The sequence below is a fragment of the Magnolia sinica genome, chromosome 17 (assembly GCF_029962835.1).
Source record: "Magnolia sinica isolate HGM2019 chromosome 17, MsV1, whole genome shotgun sequence".
NCBI classification, from domain to species: Eukaryota; Viridiplantae; Streptophyta; class Magnoliopsida; order Magnoliales; family Magnoliaceae; genus Magnolia; species Magnolia sinica.
The window spans coordinates 40,137,453-40,145,755 of record NC_080589.1 but is presented as its reverse complement, the minus strand read 5'-3'; the positions used below and the strand labels follow the sequence as shown (position 1 = coordinate 40,145,755).

Below are 8,303 nucleotides of genomic sequence, written 5' to 3'. Positions count from 1 at the left end.
GAAGAGAATTACCCTACGCACGAACTGGACTGCCATCTTTGCATTAAAGCTTTGGAGACATTACCTCTATGGTGAGGAGTTCGAGCTCTTTTGCGACCACAAGAGCCTTAAGTATATTTCACGCAGCGTGATTTGAATATGAGGCAGCGCAGATGGATGGAAACATTGAAGGACTTCAAGTTCGATGTTTCTTACCATCCTGGTAAGGCGAACCTTGTGGCGGATGCGTTGAGTCGCAAGAAGGCTTTGGAGTTTGCGGCTCCGATGATGAGCCGAGTGGGAGATGTTGGAGTTCGTGCGCGATTTTGAGCGAAGCTTACGGTGGTTGAGCCGTATGAGGTTATCGCACACATTCGTGTACCCCTCATTGACGAAAGGTCGTTGCAGCTCAGGCGGATGATGAGCTTTTGGTGAAGATGAGGCGGCGGGTTGGTCGGATGGGAACTCCAGGAGTGTTAGTTCGATGGGGGCCTACGTTTTTGGCGGTTATGTGTTCCGACATCCCTGACTGAGGCGTGAGGTTCTCGAGTTAGCCCATAGTTCTAAGCTTGCGATGCATCCGGGTAGCACGAAGATGTATCAGGATATGAGAAGATCTTATTGGTGGGACATCATGAAGGTAAAAACAGAAAATATCAAATTCTCACCCTGCACAAAAAGAAAATATCAGATTCTTGCCCTACACAAAAAGATGAGACCTAGATATGTGGAGCCACAAGAAACTATGTAAAGAACAAAACAGTGAAATTCAAGTAAGCTAACATGTTCAAGGTTTGCAAGATCTGAAAATCTGCCTCACGAAAGTGGGAAAAAAAAAAGAAGAAGAGAGTAGCTAAAATATAGTGAGAATCAGCAAACAAAATGCAGAGGAGCTAAAAGACCCTGGTTACAAGTTCCAAAACCCAATTTCAAGTTCAAGATGATGACACTGAACCATGCACCAAAAAAATCTACATCTAAGAGATGATTGTCTATAAAGATGAATTGGATCCAGGGACTCTCACTTCTTGCCAAGGAACTGCCCCATACGAGCTTCCCATTGGCCGCATTTGTGCAGTTAAATAATGATGGAAATCTGGACAAAAAAAAATATTCACTAGTATTAAAGAAAGCATCAAATGACCTTGCTTTTGTCAGATAAATAATGTTGGCCAGTCTCTAAAGTTGTTGCCATCAGATATACTCCAACGGTCACGACCATTATAACAGTCATCCCGTCGTAAATTGCTAGAAAACCATGACAAATCAATTTCATCTGTAGGCACCTCATCCATAACTTCAGCTGACAAACAATACTATGATTAGAAGATCATTAGATTGTAGAAATGAGGATCTCATGTCAAATGGACTGAATAGAAAGGCTCCAGAGTAAATATAACCAAACTGCCTACTTGACAACACTCTTAAGCCTAACTGTGTGTGCCTGCGATATGAATGAAATCTACATTCAGACAACGAAAAAGTCCAAGCAATGTGAGAGAGGCAGAACACAAACCTCTTGTTCAGGCCCGGCAATTTGAAACTCTCCATCCATTATTAAGTTTTTATTGGCAACATTTATTTCATCCATAGATGGGTTAGGCAGAATTGTAGGCTCCCGTATTTTTATTATTTTTTTACCAAAAGAAATGTTTGCATTTTTACCCTCAGGGGTACCATGGAGTTGATAAAGAAGGGAGACCCATCTACATCGAGAGGCTTGGTAAAGCTGAACCAAATAGGCTTATGCACATCACTACAGTAGATCGCTACTTAAGTATCATGTACAGGAGTATGAGAGGGTCTTCCGTGAGAAATTTCCTGCATGTTCAATTGCGGCAAAAAGGCGCATTAATTCCACAACAACGATCATGGATGTTCATGGCCTGGTATGTGGCATGTTTGTTCCTTTGTTGCAGTTGGCTTTTTGCATTTTGAATACACTTTGTATCTTTTACATTAGAGGGATTCTCGTCTCTTTGGAGATTCGGGTCCATTTGCGTCAATATGGATGACACATTTACCTCACATGGGTTCATTTGTGAGACACAGGGGACAAAAAATTTAACAAAGTATGCTTGGGACCTCCTTGCTGGCATGCAGAAAATTGATTCGAATTACTATCCTGAGGTACCTAATTCTTTTTGTCACTGGGAATGTTCATGCTCCAAAAGTTTTTTGGTGAATTATTTAACCTATTAATTTATTTTATGCAGACATTACATCAGATGTTCATTGTTAATGCTGGTACTGCTTTCAAGATGGCTTGGATGAGTGTAAAGAAATTTCTTGATCCAAATACTATGGAAAAGATACAAGTAAGAGACCTTCCTTTGAGGACTATGCTGATTTTATAGCTTTCTGCCGCTTTGGGCGAATATGTTTGGGTGCTAAATTTGCAGGTGTTAGGATCCAAATTCCAGAGTAAATTACTTGAAGTCATTGACTCGAGGTATGAGCAGAGATAATTTATGAAGGTTAGAATGTGCATGTACTACTAGTAGATAAGAAGCAATTGAAGGTTCCTAAGAATCTGTGTTTTATTGCAGGTTCGTGTATTTCAAATCACCAAAAGAAACAGAAAATCCAATGAAATCTCAAAATGTATTTCAAATACATGATATTACATAAATCAAAGATAAATCTCTAAAATCTAAATACAAAAACCTAAATTACAACTTAAATCAGCAAGAATCGAAACAAAATCCAACGAAATCTCTAAGAATAAAGAGACATAAGTTGGATCAAGATCAAAACAGATCAAGCACCAGAAATCAAGAAAAAATTACAAAAATCAAACCCTAAGTGGAAAATCAAAGCTCCAAACAATGAGATCCGAAAGGAAAACAGATCTATCAGCAAGAATCGGATCAAAATCCAACGAAATCTCTCAGAATCGAGAGACATGGATTCATATTAAAATAGATTAAGCACTAAAAATTGAGGAAAAAAAAAATCCATAAGTGGAAAAAAGCTCAGTCTTTTGAGGATCTGATGAGAGAGAGAGAGAGAGAGAGAGAGAGAGACGGTAGATCTGATGAAGATGAGAGAAATATTGGAGAAGACAGAGAGAAGAGCTAGGGTTCGTTTCGGTGAGGAGTTGCAATCGGTGTATATGCCCCTTGTTTATCTAGCCTGCACGGAAATCGGTAATGGAGGAGCAGATTTCGCAGCAGAGAACAAGGTTTTACTCTCAGATCGAACACCAAACCCTAATCGCTGATATTGCAATGCAAAAACGACAGGATTTTCCACTTCTTGAGCAAGATTTCAGTGAAATCAGCAAAAAAAAACTCCTCAGATCGAACCAAAAAATGCGGAAATTGGATTTTGAACGGCCAAATGGGGAAAAAGCACGAAAATGAGAGATTTCTGCCCCGATTTCTGATTTTCGAGAGAAATCAGTAGAAAAAAAAAAAAAAAAGAGATCGAGTACCTGAAATCGGCGAAGAGATTTAGAAGATGAAAAATTAGGGCTTGAGTTGCGGATTGATTGGAAAACATAGTGACTGCAATGAAATGCGTCGGCTTCATTCTTTAAAGACTGTTAAGCCGACACGCGTGTACAACTCATCTAGTGCATAAGCCACCACGTATGACAGCATGGCATATAGATGAAATAAATCCATTCCATTCATCATGTAGATCTCACTGTATATATGCTTTTATAAGGATATAAAGGTGGTCCACTCATTTTTTGGGCCACTAAATCAGAAGTAAATGGACGTGTTATAAAACTTCAGTTGATTTTTTTCACAATGGTATTTTTTTCAATTAATTGTGGCCCACCTGTCTAGTGGACCGATCTGGTTCCAGGGATAGTGAATCTATATAATGATGCCCTTCCAATGAATGGCTTGGATTTTGCAATCGTGTGTCATGCTGGTGTATTTGCTGGCATGTGCGTTAGCTGAGGTTTACACGTGCGTGGGCTTAGCAAAAATAAATATAAATAAAAGCAAAGAGGGGTTGAGAAGCTGGACCGTTGCACTTCAGAGTGAGGTCCTTCGTATCAACGGTTTGGATCACGGGGAAGTCAGCCACTCTTGTAAGAAAAAGAGTAAAAGCTGTGAAATAGTAATACTTTCTTTTTCATACGAAGTAAACTTTTGGCCTCGGTTCGTAACTGAGGCTGAAAACGTAGAGTTTTGGCCTCGGTTTGTAACTGTGGCTAAAAGAAGGGTTTCGGCCTCAGTGTCTCTACAACTTAAGCTAAAAAAATTGACTTTTGGCTACCGTACCTATACAATTTAGGCTTTAAAAAAAGGCTAAAAAGTAGGTCTCTCACCATGGTTCCTATGCAATTGAGGTTAAAATCTAGACCTTTCGCCTCGGTTCCTATGCAACTGAGGTTAAAATGTAGACCTTTTGTCTCGGTTTCTATGTAAAGGAAGCTAAAAAGTAGACCTTTCGCCTCAGTTTTTATGTAACTGAGGCTAAAAAGTAGACCTTTCACCTCAGTTTCTATGTAACTGAGGCTAAAAAGTAGACTTTTTGCCTCGGTTTCTATGCAACTGAGGCAAAAATGTAGATTTTTCGCCTCGGTTCCTATGTAAATGAAGCTAAAAATTAGACCTTTTGCCTCGGTTCCTATGCAACTGAGGCTAAAAAGTAGACTTTTCGCCTCGGTTCCTATGCAACTGAGGCTAAAAAGTAGACCTTTCGCCTCGGTTCCTATGCAACTGAGGCTAAAAAGTAGACTTTTCGCCTCGGTTCCTATGCAACTGAGGCTAAAAAGTAGACTTTTCGCCTCGGTTCCTATGCAACTGAGGCTAAAAAGTAGACCTTTCGCCTCGGTTCCTATGCAACTGAGGCTAAAAAGTAGACCTTTCGCCTCGGTTCCTATGCAACTGAGGTTAAAAAGTAGACTTTTAGCCTCAATTACCTAACAACTGAGGCAAAAAATGAACTTTTAGCCTTAGTTCCTTAACAACCGAGGCTAAAAAACACATTTAGCCTCTATTTTTTCAACTGAGGCTAAAAGCCTAAAATATTAGCATATCATCTACATACAAATAGATAATGATTTGAACTTTAATATATATACACTTTTCTTCTTTGTTTACTCTAAAATCATTAAATTGTACTACTTGGTCAAACTTCTTGTTCCATTACTAGAACCTTGCTCGAGCCCATAGAGAGATTTGACTAATTTACACACTTTCTTCTCTTGCCCAGCTTGAACAAACCCTTTAGGTTGTTCCATATAGACTTCCTCATCTAGATCACCATTTAAGAATGTTATTTTAACATTCATTTGATGGATTACTAGGCGGTGAATTTTTGTAAGAGCGATTAGAGTCCTAATGGTAGATATACAAGCAACATGAGCATATGTATCAAAAAACTTGATACCTTCCTTTTACATCATATAGGCTTTGAACTTGGTAAAAGATTGAACAAATACCAAATATTATTGAAGACCATGGAATCCATTTCATCGTCGATGGCTTTCCTCCAAAATTGTACATCAAGAAATAAGAGAGCTTCATTAAGTGTTGAAGAGTCACCTTCAATACTTAGTGATAGAGTGATTTCATTTATTATTTCATTTATGTCATTTTCTATAAGGAACATATAGAAATCTGGGCCAAAAGATGTTTCTTTTCTTGCCATTTTCGATCTTCTTGGTTCATTTTATTTTGGACATGTTATATATATCATAAATGTTGGTAGGTTTTTCATTCATTGGTTCCACTTCATTTTCACTAAATATCCTTTTATATGATCATTCATATAGACTTTGTATACTGTATTTTCAAAAAACATAACATCTTTAGACTCTACAATCATGTTTTTGTTAGCAAAAGCATACTGTTCTAGAACTAGAAATCTATATGGGATTATGAATCCCATAACCCAAAAAAGGCAAACTTGATTCCTTTGTGACTTAATTTTTCTCTTTTAGAATCAATTACCATGATTTCTTCTATTTCCTCATACTTTGTAGTAATAAAGACCGGGTTACTTATTTTTCCACAATTCGTGTGTGGAGGCATCTAAATTTTTTTGGGATAGCATTTAGAATATGTTTTATTGTTAATAATGCTTCCCCCACAAATTCAGCAGTAATCCAGAATTTAATATTATACAGTAGATCATTTGTACTAATATCTTATTTTTACATTATGTCAGGGTATTTTGTTGAGGTGTGTAATGTTCATAGCCCCAAGTGCAGGACTGCGATGTAGTAATAACACGGTGAGAACAAGGTTGAATCTATAGGGAATGGGGAACACGGCCTAGAACTAATCTACGTCTAACGATGTGTCTGGGTTTTTAATCCAGCAAGTTAAAAAGAGTTTTTGAATAAATAAATAAAAAGACTAAGGATTTAGGAATCTAGTTATAGAAATCTCAATATTTAATTTACTAATTCAATGGATAACTCGATTGGAATCGAAGTTCTAATCTATCCACTCGGATGATAAAGTGGTTAAAACATCATAAATAATTTAAAATGTATTCTGAACATTCATAGCATTGGCTCTCATATAACAGTCTAGTTAAATTAATTGTAGAGAGTTCAAAGCATCCACCATGCCCTTAGTTGATGGTAAATCAGAGAATTCTATAGATTAAACAATCAAAAAATAGAGAAGAAAGAAGAATTAAGAAAATTCCTAAGCATCTACCATGCTCGAAGTCGATGATAAATCAAAGTAAATTCAATACATATTTATTTAAAACATAAACTATGAATTATCCAACATATAAACCAAATAACTTGAATAAAAGCAAACTAAACATTAAGAATAACTACAAGCTTCATCAATTAGCCTTAGCTAAGAGATTAGCTAGTCATAACTAACTCAAAAATAAAAGAAAAACTAAAAGATCTACTAGAACCCATGAAGAAATTGAAGTAGAAAAATGTTGTCGACGCTCCACCTAGGTCTTCTTTCTGTTTTCAAACCTTAGAAGATGATTTGGATTAGCTTAGAGACTCCTTTAAATAGTTTTGGAACTCAATCTTTCGCATTGCCTCAGAAAAGTTTGCAAACCAACTTTCAATTTACATAGTTATTGTGGCTTCGATGACATCGATGACATCAAAGGGGGCATTAATATGTCCAGCAACCGATTGAGATGAATTTTCTCAATGAGATCAAAGTGGCTTTGATGTTGAAAAGGGTGAGCTCTCAGTCCTGTGTGTGTGTGTGAATAGGACTATGCCAAAAAAATAAAGAATTACAGAATAGAAATAATAAATAATTGAATTAAACGCAGATCTCAAATGTAATCATATTGAGAAATTAATTCAAACCTTTGTTCAAAGGACAATCTTACACAAAAAATAAATGTTTATGGTAAGACAACTTGATTTCTTGAACTCAGTAAGGATCAAGATCACAAACTAAAACAAGAGACAAATAATGAAAGCTATTTATTACAATAATTCACCATAGGTACATGAAAGAAAAAATTATAAATATTCAGCACACATCCATCACATACATCATCATCCCCCTCAAACACCAAGATATATAGTGGTTCGGTGTGTACACCAACTGTTCTCAAACAGCGACACCTACTCCACTTCTAATAATCACACCCTACGTGATATTGGTGTTCACTATAAAATAAGGTTTTCTCAGGTTCACCTTAAAACCTGTACAATTGTGTTTTCAAATGGGCTATCATAATCACAAACCTCACATACTGAGATTTTCTGGCTATCTCAGTCAAAACCACAATAGAGATTTTCCTGGATATCTCAAATAAACCAAATAATAAATAATTAAAATGTACTTATCTTCTTATTTGAAGACGTTGCTTGATCTAGCCCGCAGAACCGCTTCGCTTGATGTAGATGTTCAATGTCCAACAAATATAATCAAGGGTTTTAGGTTCTAATCAGATTTTAAATTATCTCAAACCTTGGATCTCAAAAGGTAGAGTAACAACTTCCTTTAAAATAAATCAGATTCACAACAACGAGATCAAGGAATTACAAAAACAAATATGCTAATAAAGAATATTAAATTACCAGGCTATAGCTTGATAATAACAGGGACTTTTCTCTCAAAGTGGAAGCTTCCTATGGATTTTATGAATTGATTTAGAATGGGAAAAGACCTCTATTTATAGGTTGAAAATCGGTTCCTTCGACTGGTCTAAGGTCTCTTTCGACTAGTCTAAGGTTCAACTAAATTTTAAATTTTCTGGCGCGATTGCATATTTTGCTTAGGACTAGTAAAATGCTGGTTGGGAGTTTTGTTGAGGGTCAAATATTGCATATTATTCCCCATTTATTTCTTGGTTTTACAAACATAATATCGCTTAATGGTATATTTTATATGTGTTTGTGTTGCAAGGTGAAT

General features: G+C 36.5%; 1 long non-coding RNA gene across 1 annotated transcript; it reads left to right on the top strand.

Moving 5' to 3' along the window:
• Nucleotides 1-2,021: 2,021 nt before the first annotated feature.
• LOC131231851 (uncharacterized) lies at nucleotides 2,022-2,432 on the top strand. Its single transcript, XR_009164538.1, has 3 exons — nucleotides 2,022-2,109; nucleotides 2,196-2,297; nucleotides 2,382-2,432. It is a non-coding gene; the product is annotated as an uncharacterized LOC131231851 (long non-coding RNA).
• The last annotated feature ends 5,871 nt before the right edge of the window (nucleotides 2,433-8,303 follow it).